Below are 12,593 nucleotides of genomic sequence, written 5' to 3'. Positions count from 1 at the left end.
CAAAACACAAGACCCATGAATTAGCTGCCTACAAGAAACACACCTCACCAACAAAGATACACACAGACTCAAAGTGAAAGGGTGGAAAAAGATATTCCATGCTAACAGAAACCAAAAAAGGGCAGCTGTGGCCATCCTAATATCAGATAAAATAGACTTTAACACAAAATTGAAAGAGATAAAGAAGGGCATTGTATAATGATTAAGGGATCAATTCAACAGGAAGGTATGACTATTATTAATGTATGCATATGCAATTACAGAGTGCCTGGCTATTTAAAAGAAATGCTAATGGATCTAAAAGGAGACATAAACTCCAATACAATAGTAACAGGGTACTTCAACATCCCACTTTCATTAATGGACAGATCAACTAGACAGAAAATCAGCAAAGAAACAACAGAGCTAATCAACACTATAGACCAAATGAAACCATCAACAGAACTTTTCACCTCACGGTTACAGAACACACATTCTTCTCATCAGTGCATGGAATTCTCTAGGAATAGACCAACATTCTCTAGGAATAGACCATATGCTAGGCCAAAAAACAAGTCTTAGCAAATTCAAAAAAATCAAAATCATACTATTCCAATTCTTCTCAAGCTATTCAAAACAATTGAAATGGAGAGAATATTACCAAACTCTTTCTATGAGGCCAGCATCATCCAAATTCCTAAACCAGAAAAAAAAATACAACAGAGAAAGAGAACTACAGACCAGTATGTATCCCTGATGAACACGGATGTAAACATCCTCAACAAAAATACTAGCTAATCAAATTCAACAACATATCAGAAAGATAATTCACCCGGACCAAGTGGGATTTATCCCTGGTATCCTGGATGGTTCAACATTAGCAAATCAATCAATGTGATACATCACGTTAACAAATTGAAGAACAAAAATGATGTGATTATCTCAACAGATACAGAGAAAGCATCTGGTAAAATATAATATCACTTCATCATGAAAATCTTAAGCAAACTGGGTATAGAAGGAACATTCCTCAACACAATCAAGGCAATTTATGACAAACCCACAGCCAGCATACTATTGACTGGGGAAAAGTTATAAGCATTCCCCCTAAGATTTGGAACCAGACAAGGATGCCTACTCTCACCAGTGCTATTCAATATAGTCCTGAATGTTTCAGCCAGAGCCAATGGGCAAGAAAAAGAAATCAAAGGGATACAAATTGGAAAGGCAGAAGTCGAACTATCTCTATTTGCAGATGACATGATTCCATTTATAGGGGAACCAAAAGACTTCACTAGAGACTATCAGAACTCATAAAAGAGTTTGGTAAAATTGCAGGCTGTAAAATTAACACAAAAAATCAATAGCCTCAATAGCTTTTGTATACACAGACAATGCTATGGCTGAGAAAGACTTCTAAGAATGACCCCATTCACAATAGCTACAAAAAAGTTAAATACCTTGGAATAAATTTAACCAAGGAGGTCAAAGATCTTTACAAATAAAATTACAAAACATTAAAGAAAAAGGCAAAAAACTGGAAAAATCTTCCATGTTCATGGATTTAAGAATCAATATCATCAAAATGTCCATACTTCTGAAAGCAATTTAGATTCAGTGTGATCCCAATCAAAATGCCAACAACATCCCTCTCAGAGTTAGAAAAAAATGATGCTAAAATTCATGTGGAAACACAAGAAACCCCAAATAGCTAAAGCAATCTTGTACAACAAAAACAAAGTGAGAGGCATCACAGATTTCAAGACATACACAAGGCAATTATCATCAAAACAGCCTGGTGCTGGCACAAAAACAGATATGTTGACCAACAGAACAGAAACTCCAGAACTCAATTCACCCATATACAATCAACTTATCTTTGACAAATTAGCTGAAATCAATTCCTGGATCAAGGACAGTCTCTTTAACAAATGGTGCTGAGAAAATTGAACCTCCACGTGCAGAAGTATGAAACTAGACTCATACCTTACACCTTACACAAAAAAAGTCCACTCAAAATGTATCAAGGACCTAAATCTACAACCCGATACCATCGAATTACTAGAGAACAGTGGTGAAACTCTGAAAGACTTTGGCATAGGCAAAGACTTCTTGGAAAAGACCTCAGAAGCACAGGCAATCAAAGCCAAAATTGACAAATGGGGATATATCAAACTGAGAAGCTTCTGTACTGCAAAAGAAACGCTGAGCAAAGTAAAGAGGCAACTGACAGAATGAGTAAAAATATTTGCAAACTATGAAACTGATAAAGGGTTAATACCCAGAATCTATAAAGAGCTCCAGAAATTCAACAGGAATAAAACAAAAAGTCCAGTTAACAAATAGGCAAATGACTTGAATAGGCATTTTTCAAGAAAGGAAATTCAAATGGCTAAGAAACACTCAGGATCACTAGCCACCAGGGAAATGTAAATCAAAATCACAATTAGGTTTCACCTCACACCAGTATGAATGGCTTTCATACAGAAATCAACAAACAACAAATACTGGTGAAGATGTGAATTTTAAAAAAGGTACCTAATCCACTATTGGTGGGAATGTAAACCAGTAAAGCCACTGTGGAAGACAATATGGAGATACCTCAAAAATCTGCATAGAGACCTATCATATGAACCAACCATCCCACTCCTGGGAATTTACCCAAACAAAAAGAAATCAGCATATTCAAGAGCTATCTGTACCCCATGTTCATTGCAGTTCAATTCACAATAGCTAAGAATCAACCCAAATGTCCATCAACTGATGACTAGATATAGAAATTATGCTCTGTGTGTGTGTGTGTGTGTGTAAAATGGCATATTACTCAGCTATAAAAAATGAAATCCTGTGTTTTTCAACAAAATGGATGCAACTGGAAACCTATTATACTTAGAGAAATAAGCCAATCCCAAAATGACAGATATCATGTTTTCCCTGATCCAGGGCAACTACTAGGGTACTCAAAATATAATGTATTGGAGTGAAATGAACATGCTGAGATTCAATGATTCTTTACAGCCCTTGTCTCTTCTGTTGAGGAACAGTGTTTTCTTCATACTATTTGTTGAACTCTTTACTTAGTGCATGGCTAACCTTCTAAGTGTTAAGTAAACTGAAAATAGATCTTTGTAAAAATTAAGAGTGGAAATAGGAGAGGGAGGAGGAAGAAGGGTTGAAGTATGGGTAGAGGGGGGGGTAAGGTAGGGTAGGAAGTAGCACTATGTTCCTAAATCTGTATATATGAAATACATGAAACATGTGAACTTAATAAAAATTTTTAAAAAGAAGTCATATACTGGGGGCCAGCATTGTGGTGCATCAGGTTAAACTGCTACCTGCAAAGCCAGCATATCCTATCAGAGTGCCAGTGCTGCACTTCGGATCCAGCACCCTGCTAATACACCTGGGAAGGCAGCACCAAGTGTTCAGGTCCCTGGCACCCATGTGGGAGACCTGGCCTAGCCCCGACTGCGGCAGTCACTTGGGGAGTAAATCAGAGGATGGAAGATTTCTCCCCTTCCCTCTCTTTAACTCTGCTTTTCAAATAAGTAAATAAATAAATCTTTTTTTTTTAAAAATAAGTCCTATAAAGGACCTTACTTCTAGAAATGTCAGATAATTCAGGCCAATCATGCAAGGAAGGCTGGAGATCCAGGGAGGAGCATGCTGCAGGGGCAAGTGAGTCAAAGAAAGCAGTTGAGAGGCTGAAGAGCTAAGTAGTACTTTTGACAATCATTTTTTAAAAATACTTATTTTAATCTACATGAAAGGCAGAATGACAGAGAGAGAGAGACAAGGATGATGCGGAGGAAGGGGGTGGGGAGAGGGAGGGAGGGAGAAAAGGAGGGAGGGAGGGAGGGAATACGAATATCCTCACCTACTAGTTCACTTCTCAAATACCAGCATCAGCCAGGGTTGGGCCAGGCTGAAGCCAGAAACCAGGAGCTCCATCTGGGTCTCCTGCATGGGTAGCAGGGACCCAAGCACTTGAGCTCCCATCCACTGCCTCCCAGGAAGCATCAGCAGGAAGAACTAGCACTCCAATATGATATAGGTATCCCAAGCAGCAGCTCAACTGGCTGAACCACACCACCACCCTGCTTTAGGCAATCTTGCCATTGCTAGGAGATACTGGCATTCTTGGTGATACCTAATGAGCCTATCACCCCCTTTGTTTGGGGTTGAGACCATGAAAAGTCATGGCCTAGGAACAAAACTAAATTGCAGGGGCTGGCACTGTGGTGTAGTAGGCTAAGGCTCCACCTGTGGTGCCGATACCCCATTCGGACACCGGTTCGAGTCCTGGCTGCTCTATTTCTAATCCAGCTCCCTGTTTATAACCTGGGAGAGCAGCAGAGATGGCCCGAGTGCTTGGGTCCCTGCACCCATGTGGGAGACCCAGAAGATCCTGGTTTCTAGTTTCAGATCAGCTCAGCTCCAGCCGTTGGAGCCATTTGGGGAGTGAACCAGTGAATGGAAGATCGCTCAGTCTCTGTCTGTCTCTCTAATTCTGCCTTTCAAGTAAAATAAATAAATCTTAAAAAAATACACCACTTGCAAGCAAACAGCACCTCAAAAGACTATAGATTGGTTTCTGATCATCTCAAGTCTGAAACTGGATTGAAGGACCCTAGATTGCTGAGGTACCCAGGTGTCTAGAAGCAAAATAGTCCTTTGGAGACAATGACAATACCTTAGGCCTCAAATTATGCCTATACATGATTTTATAAAGTTCAATAAACCCACACCAAAAAATAGCTATGTGAAGAAGCAATACAATATGAATAAATCTATACAGATTATAGAAAAAGATGGTGTAAACAGCCCAATGAGGACTAAGATACATGAATTGACAGAAATATACTTTTAAAGATCTATGCTTGGGCAAGTGCTGTGGTGTAGTGGGTAAAGCCACCACCTGCAGTGCCAGCATCCCACATGGGTGCCAGTTTGAGTCCCAGCTGCTCTACTTCCAATCCAGCTCTCTGTTATGGCCTGGGAAAGCAGCAGAAAGTGATCCAAGTCCTTGGGCCGCTGCACCCATATGGGAGACCCAGAAGAGGCTCCTGGCTCCTGGCTTTGGATCGGCCCAGCTCTGGCTGTTGTGGCCATTTGGGGAGTGAACCAGTGGGTGGAAGACCTCTCTCTCTCTGCCTCTGTCTTTCAAATAGATAAATAAATCTTTTTTTTTTTAATATATGCTTAAAATGTTTAAGGAAATGTCAAAAATCAACATTTGTGGCCAAAAAAACCCTAAATATACATTCTAGAACTGAAAAATTCAGTATGAAGTACTTCAAAATGTTCATAGAAATGGAATTTAAATGTTTATTTGGTGAAAAAAAATTTTGAAACTCATGTATAGTTGTCTTCATAGTACATTTTTTGTACTTTTTGTAAAACTTTGAAATTAAAATCTCAGTAGATGGATTTAACAGTATTTTAGACAGAATTAGTAAAATGACAAGGTCAGCAGAAAATATGCAGAATGGAGCATGAAATAATGAAAGAAAGTCAAAGAGAAGGTAAGACACATAGTAGGTGAGATAATCAGTGTACTTATAATTGGAGTCTCAGTACTTGAAAAGACATAAACCACAGATTCAATTAGAACTGTTAATCCCACACTGTCAATACAAGGAAAAACTAGGATCATTATAGGAAACTACTAAAGATGAAAGAGAAAAATCGTGAAGTCAGTTAATGGGGGCCGGCCTTGTGGTGAAGGGGGGTAAGCCGCTGCCTGCAACTCTGGCATCCCACATGGGCACCAGTTCAAGTCCCAGCTTCTCCACTTCCAATCTTGCTTGCTAGCTCCCTGCTAATGCACCTAGGAAAGCAGAGGAAGATGGTCCAGGTCCTTGGGTCCCTGCTGCCCATGTGAAAGACCCAGAAGAAGCTCCTGGCGCTTGGCTTCGGATTGGCTCAGCTCTGGCCATTGCAGCCATTTGGGGAGGTAAACCAGCAGATGGAAGATCTTTCTCTCTCTCTCTGTCCCTCTCTCACTAACCTCTGTCTTTCCAATAAATAAATTAAATATTAAAAAAACTCAGTTAATGAATGTGAGGATTTGTTAATAGGCTATGACAAGTGGGTTCTGTCCTGGTTGCGCCTCTTCCAGTCCAGCTCTCTGCTGTGGCCCAGGAAGGCAGTGGAGGATGGCCCAAGTGCTTGGGCCCCTGTACCTGCATGGGAGACCACGAAGAAGCACCTGGCTCCTGGCTTCAGATCGGCACAGTACGCCGGCAGTAGCGGCCATTTGGGGGGTGAACCAATGGAAGGAAGACCTTTCTGTCTCTAACTCTCCCTGTCCAAAAAAAAAAAAAAAAAAAATAGGCTATGACAGACTTTATTTTAAAAATCAGACTTACACATTGGATTTTTACATATTGTATAACACTGTTTCCAAATTTTTTATACACTTTAGATATTTCCAAACAATTCTTCATTTTAGTGTGTTTGAGCTGTTATAACAAAATAGCATAAACTTGGTAGTTTACAACCAAACTTCTGTCTCCCCATCTGGAGGCTGGGAAGCCTTAACCGAAGTGCCAGCAGTGCAGTGTCTCATGAGACGCCTCTCCCTGGCCAATGGGTGGCATGTTCTTAGTGACAGTTGAGAGCTATTAAATTTCCATACACCAGGGTGGGACTGTAAATTGGTATAATCACTTTGGGAAATCTTATTGAAATACTATTGATTCCAAAATCTATGCATACTTGTACCAGAAGACATATACAAAATTACTCATGGAAACCAAGAACTGGGAACAGCCCAAATTTCCATCAACAGGAGAATGGGAAAATAAATTATGGCATAGGAAGGGTCTTTGAAAAGTTCATGGAAAATGCCAATTATGAAAATACTCAGGGCGGGCATTTGGTGGGCAGTTAAGATGCTACGGGGATGCCAGCATTATATCACAGTGCATGGGTTTGAGTGCTGACTCAGTTTCCAGTCCAGCTTCCTGGTGATGCGCACACTGGGAACCAGCAGATTCTGGCTCAAGTACCTGGGTCCCTGCCACCATGTGGGAGACCCAGACCGAGTTCCAGCTGTTGTAGGTATTTGGAGAGTGAACCAGTAGATGGAAGCTCTCTCTGCTTTTCAAATAAATACATAAATAGCTTAAATACTATTTTTAAAAACTAATTGCATTTCCAACTTTTTCCGCTAAAATTAACTTGTTATAATTCCATTTTTATGAACTTTTTGAAGTAACTTCATATTTATAAAGAACATTCACTATATAACAAATGAACTATGTTAAAATATGACTCACAAATATGTTGTACAAATGAAAAGAGACACAAACAATGTATTTTCTATGCTTACATTTATATAAAATAAAACAGGAAAAACCATGATGTTTGATTGTCATAAAATTACTTTTAGGGAGCCAGCGCGGCGGCTCAATAGGTTAATCCTCCGCCTTGCGGCGCCAGCACACCAGGTTCTAGTCCCGGTCGGGGAGCCGGATTCTGTCCCGGTTGCTCCTCTTCCAGGCCAGCTCTCTGCTGTGGCCAAGGAGTGCAGTGGAGGATGGCCCAAGTGCTTGGGCCCTGCACCCCATGGGAGACCAGGAGAAGCACCTGGCTCCTGCCTTTGGATCAGCACGGTGCGCTGGCCACAGTGTGCCAGCTGCGGCGGCCATTGGAGGGTGAACCAATGGCAAAGGAAGACCTTTCTCTCTGTCTCACTCTTTCACTGTCCCCTCTGCCTGTCAACAAAAAGTTACTTTTAGGGAAGAGAGGAGAGACAAGACTGAGAAAGGGCACTAGCAGTCATTTTTCTAGCTCTTGCTTTTTTTAAGATTTTATTTTTTTACTTGAGAGGCAGAGCTACAAAGAGGGAGAGAGAAAGAGAAAGACCTTCCATACACTGGTTCACTCCCCACATGGCCACAACGGCCAAAGCTGGGCTGATCCAAAGCCAGGAGCTTAAGCCATGTCTCTCACACAGGTGCAGGGGCCCAATCACTTGGGCCATCTTCCACTGCTTTTCCAGGCCAAAGCAGAGAGCAGGATCAGAAGAGGAGCAGCTGGGACTAGAACCGATGCCCTATTTGGGATACCAGCACTGCAGGTGGAGGCTTAGCCCCCTATGCCACAGCGCCAGCCCCTCTCTTGCTTTTTAAATGAAGACCTTTTATTTCTCTGAATGTGTTTACATGATTTTCTATTCTTTTTTTTAACATTTATTATTTAATTGAAAAACAGTTACAGAGAGGCAGAGACAGAGAAGTCATCCATCACATGGTTCACTCCCCAAATGGCCACAGCTGCGCTGATCAAAGCCAGGAGCCAGGAACTTCTAGGTCTCCCACGAGAGTGCAGGGGCCCAAGGACTTGGGCCATCTTCTGCTGCTTTCCCAGGCCATAGCAGAGAGCTGGATTGGAAGAGGAGCAGCCAGGACTCGAACAGGTGCCAATACAGGATGCCAGCACTGCAGGAGGTGGCCCCTTGATTTTCTGTTCTGTATCTCATTGCTACACTGACATGGATTATTTCAGAATCCAGTATTTCTGGCTCTTGCTTCTGCTGACTCTTATGGTGATGTTTCTTTGTTTTCTGATTTCTTTTTTACTATAAGCCAATATTTCCTGGAAGAAACGGTCGTAGCACTTCTTTGAGCTCTGGTTTGAAGACAGCTTCCTGTGGAGAAGATTTCTGCATTTGCTTCTGTCATGACTCAGGGTGCTGGGTAGCAACACCAAACGTTTCTTTCAAGCATCCAGGAAGTATAAATTCAGGGTGCAAAGCCATGTTAGGGGCAGTCTGAGTTCTCAGAGGACTTGTTTTTCCCGCGTATTTATCAGTTGAGGATAAGCAGTTTGTCCTAGAAGAGTTAAGTTTATTTCTAGTTCATCCTTACTCTACAGGCATCATGCCATGGCCCACTTCATTTTTTTTTAAAGATTTATTTATTTATTTATTTGAAAGACAAAGTTAATAGAGAGGCAGAGACAGAGAGAGAGAGAGAGAGAGAGGTCTTCCATCCACTGGTTCACTCCCCCAGTTGGCTGCAATGGCCAGAGCCGGGCCAATCCGAAGCCAGGAGCTTCTTCCAGGTCTCCCGTGTTGGTATAGGGTCACAAGGACTTGGGCCATCTTCTACTGCTTTCCCAGGCCATAGCAGAGAGCTGGATCAGAAGTGGAACAGTCAGGACTCGAACTGGCACCCATACGGGATGATGGCACTGCAGGCAATGGCTTTATCCGCTACACCACAGTGCTGGCCCCAGCCCACTTTGTGTTTGGGGCCATACCATTGTGCAGTATTTTCTGCTGATTCTTCATCTTTGGTGCTCATGGGCTTTAGCTCCTATTCCCTGGACTCCATCAGCCATGAACAACACGGCTTCAGTGACGTCCTCATGGGGAGAGCTGTGTTCTCCCCTGGCTTCCTGATTTCTCTTATTTACTGGCCTTGGGGTATTCTGCACTAACCTGTCAGCCAATCAACACATTTTAGGAAGCTATTTTTTTAATTCATAGAAGAAAACATAGAGGACATGCTTTATGACATTGCATTTGGTAATGATTTCTTGGCTATGACACTAGAAGCTAGGGCAGAAAGAACAAGATCAATTGGACCACATCAAAGTGTAAAATTGTCATGCCTCACCTCAAAGGACAAAGCCAATAGAGTGAACAGTAGCCCATAGAATGGGAGACAATAACTGATAATGGGTTAGTATCCAGAATACATAAAGAAATCATAGAGGGGCCAGTGCTATGGCATAGTGGATAAAGCTACTGTCTGCTGTGCCAGCATCCCAAATGGGTGCTGATTCAAGTCCTGACTGCTCCACTTTTGAACCAGCTCTCTGCTATGATCTGGGAAAGCAGTAGAAGATGGCCCAAGTCCTTGGGTCCCTGAACCCATATGGGAGACCCGGAAGAAGCTCCAGACTCCTGACTTTGAATCAGCCCAGTTCTGGCCATTGTGGCCATCTGGGGAATGAACCAGTGAATGGAAGACCTCTCTCCCTCCCTCCCTCTCTCTCCCTCTGCCTCTCTGTTAACTCTGCCTTTCAAATAAAAATAAATATTAAAAAAATAAATCATACAACCCAACAATCCAGAATCCATAAGAAATCCTACAACTCAACATCGACCAAGTCATCTGATTTAAAATGGGCAGAGGACTTGAACATTCTTCAAAGAAGACACACAAATGGCCAAGGAGCACACGAAAAGATGTTCAACAGCACTAATCCCTAAGGAATGCAAATCAAAACCACAATGACATACTCCCTCATCCCGACTAAGAGAGCTAGGATCAAGGAAAACAGAAAATAACAGGGGGCCGGCACTGTGGTGCAGTAGGTTAGTCCTCCGCCTTTGGTGCCAACATCCCATGTTGGTGTCGGTTCGAGTCTCGGCTGCTCCACTTCCAATCTATCTCTCTGCTATGGCCTGGGAAAGCAGTAGAAGATGGCCTAAGCCCTTGGGCCCTTGTACCCACACAGGAGACCTGGAGGAAGCTCCTGGCTTCAAAGCAGTGCAGCTCCAGCCGCTGTGGCCATTTGGGGAGTGAACCAGCAGATGGAAGACCTCTCTCTCTCTCTCCCCCTCTATCTCCCTCCCTCCCTCCCTCCGTCAGTAACTACCTCTCAAATAAAATAATAAACAAACCTTTAAAAAATACATGATAAAAAGAGGAAAATAACAAGTGTTGGAGAGGAAAAGTTGGAAGCCTTGTGCATTGTTGGTGGGAATGTAAAGTAATGTAGTCTCTATGGAAAACAGTATGGTGGTTCCTCTATCAAAAATAACCACATGATCTAGCAATTCCACTTGTGGGTATGTAACCGAAAGAACCGAGAGCAGGGTCAGCCTGGAGGAGACAGGTGTACACCCACGTTCAGAGCAGCACGATTCACTCCCAGCAGCCAAGGGTGGAAGGAACCCAAGTGCCCACTGACAAACGATGCACAAACAAAACAAGGTGTACACATATGCAGTGGAGTATTGCAGTCTTTTTTTTTTTTTTTTACAGGCAGAGTGGACAGTGAGAGAGAGAGAGAGAGAGAAAGGTCTTCCTTTTTGCTGTTGGTTCACCCTCCAATGGCCGCCGTGGCTGGCGCATTGCGCTGATCCAAAGCCAGGAGCCAGGTGCTTTTCCTGGTCTCCCATGCGGGTGCAGGGCCCAAGTACTTGGGCCATCCTCCACTGTACTCCCGGGCCACAGCAGAGAGCTGGCCTGGAAGAGGGGCAACCGGGACAGAATCCGGCGCCCCAACCGGGACTAGAACCCGGTGTGCCAGCGCCGCAAGGCGGAGAATTAGCCTACTGAGCCACGGCGCTGGCCGTATTGCAGTCTTAAAAAGGAAATTCCAACATGTGCCTCAGCATGGAATGAGCCTTAAGAACATTATGCTAAGTGAAAGAAACCAGTCACGTAAACGACAAATAACCCTATGACTCACATGATAGTCCTGGAGTAGTGATACACAGACAGACTAGAGGGTGAGTGTGGGGCTTGGAGGGGGCATAGATGGATGGGGAGTCATTGTTTGGTGGGTGCAGAGCTTCTATTCTGCAGGACGAGGTTCTGGAGATGGAGGATGACATTGGCTGAACAATATGAATGTGCTTAATGCCCCTGAACCGTACACTGAAAAATGTCCCCATAGTAAATGTTATTTGTGTGCATTTAACTGGTACCATTGTTGGCAAATGAATTTTTAAAAGTTATTTTAATTATGTAACCAGCATTTTTAGTTGCCTTTATTCAAAAGGTCAGTCAGGGTCCCCAGTCCATGGAAGCCAGAGAATGCTGTCCATGCCTGTTTACAGTGGGGCTTAGGGGCCGGTGCTGCGGCATAGCAGGTTAAGCTATCACCTGCAACACTGGCATCCCGTATTGGTGCAGGTTCATGTCCTCGCTACTCCACTCCCCATCCAGCTCCCTAATGTGCCTGGGAAAGCAGTGGAAGATGGCCCAAGTCCTTGGGCTCCTGCACCAACATGGGAGACCTGGATGAAGCTCCTGGCTCCTGGCTTTGGCCTGGCCCAGCTCTGCTGTTGCAGCCATTTGGGGAGTGAACCAGCAGAAGGACGAGCTCACTCTCTTTCAAATAAATAAATCTTAAAAAAAAATTAAAAAGTGGACCTTAATGCTTCCTTCCGCACCACCTGCCTGCAAGTCTTCAGGCTACTGGGGATTTCTATCAGGGTGCCTGTGCTCCTTGCCCACAGCAGTGCTGGCACGCGGGCAGTGACCCCACACCCCTCTGGCAAGGAGCCTGCCTAGCACAGACCAGTACTGCCAGAGGCACCGACGTGCCATCCCCCCACCGCCCCGTCAGGGCAGCTGGAGCAACCCACCCACGCTCAGACAGGCGTCTCATTAGAGGCCGCAGCCCCAGCACTGTGCTTAGGTTGCTAGCGCCTCTCCGCCCCAGCTGGGAGTAACGAGCAGTTCTGTGTCTGACCAACATGTCCTTGCCTTTAAAAACCCCAAGTCCTTCAAACCCCACAAAGCCTCTCTCTAGCTTCAAATTGGAAGCAGGGAATCCTCCGCTTGTGGCTGTTCTGTCGCTAGGAGGGGGTCTCCGTGACCTGGCAATACGCCATCTTCAATACCTTCTCCTGCAGTGCCTTG

General features: G+C 43.7%; 1 protein-coding gene and 1 long non-coding RNA gene across 7 annotated transcripts in view; one reads left to right on the top strand and one right to left on the bottom strand.

Annotated features, from left to right (window-relative positions):
- Positions 1–12,593, top strand: part of LOC100358019 (uncharacterized) — a 70,658-nt gene that overhangs the window by 5,221 nt on the left and 52,844 nt on the right. The gene's annotated exons all lie outside the window — the stretch shown is intronic.
- Positions 1–12,593, bottom strand: part of LOC149127135 (uncharacterized) — a 563,175-nt gene that overhangs the window by 523,426 nt on the left and 27,156 nt on the right. The window lies entirely within an intron of this gene.

This window comes from Oryctolagus cuniculus, chromosome 4 (assembly GCF_051225735.1).
Source record: "Oryctolagus cuniculus isolate XC-2025 breed Fujian yellow rabbit chromosome 4, ASM5122573v1, whole genome shotgun sequence".
Taxonomy (NCBI): domain Eukaryota; kingdom Metazoa; phylum Chordata; class Mammalia; order Lagomorpha; family Leporidae; genus Oryctolagus; species Oryctolagus cuniculus.
The sequence above is the reverse complement of the archived record's forward strand: the minus strand, read 5'-3'. Positions and strand labels throughout refer to the sequence as shown.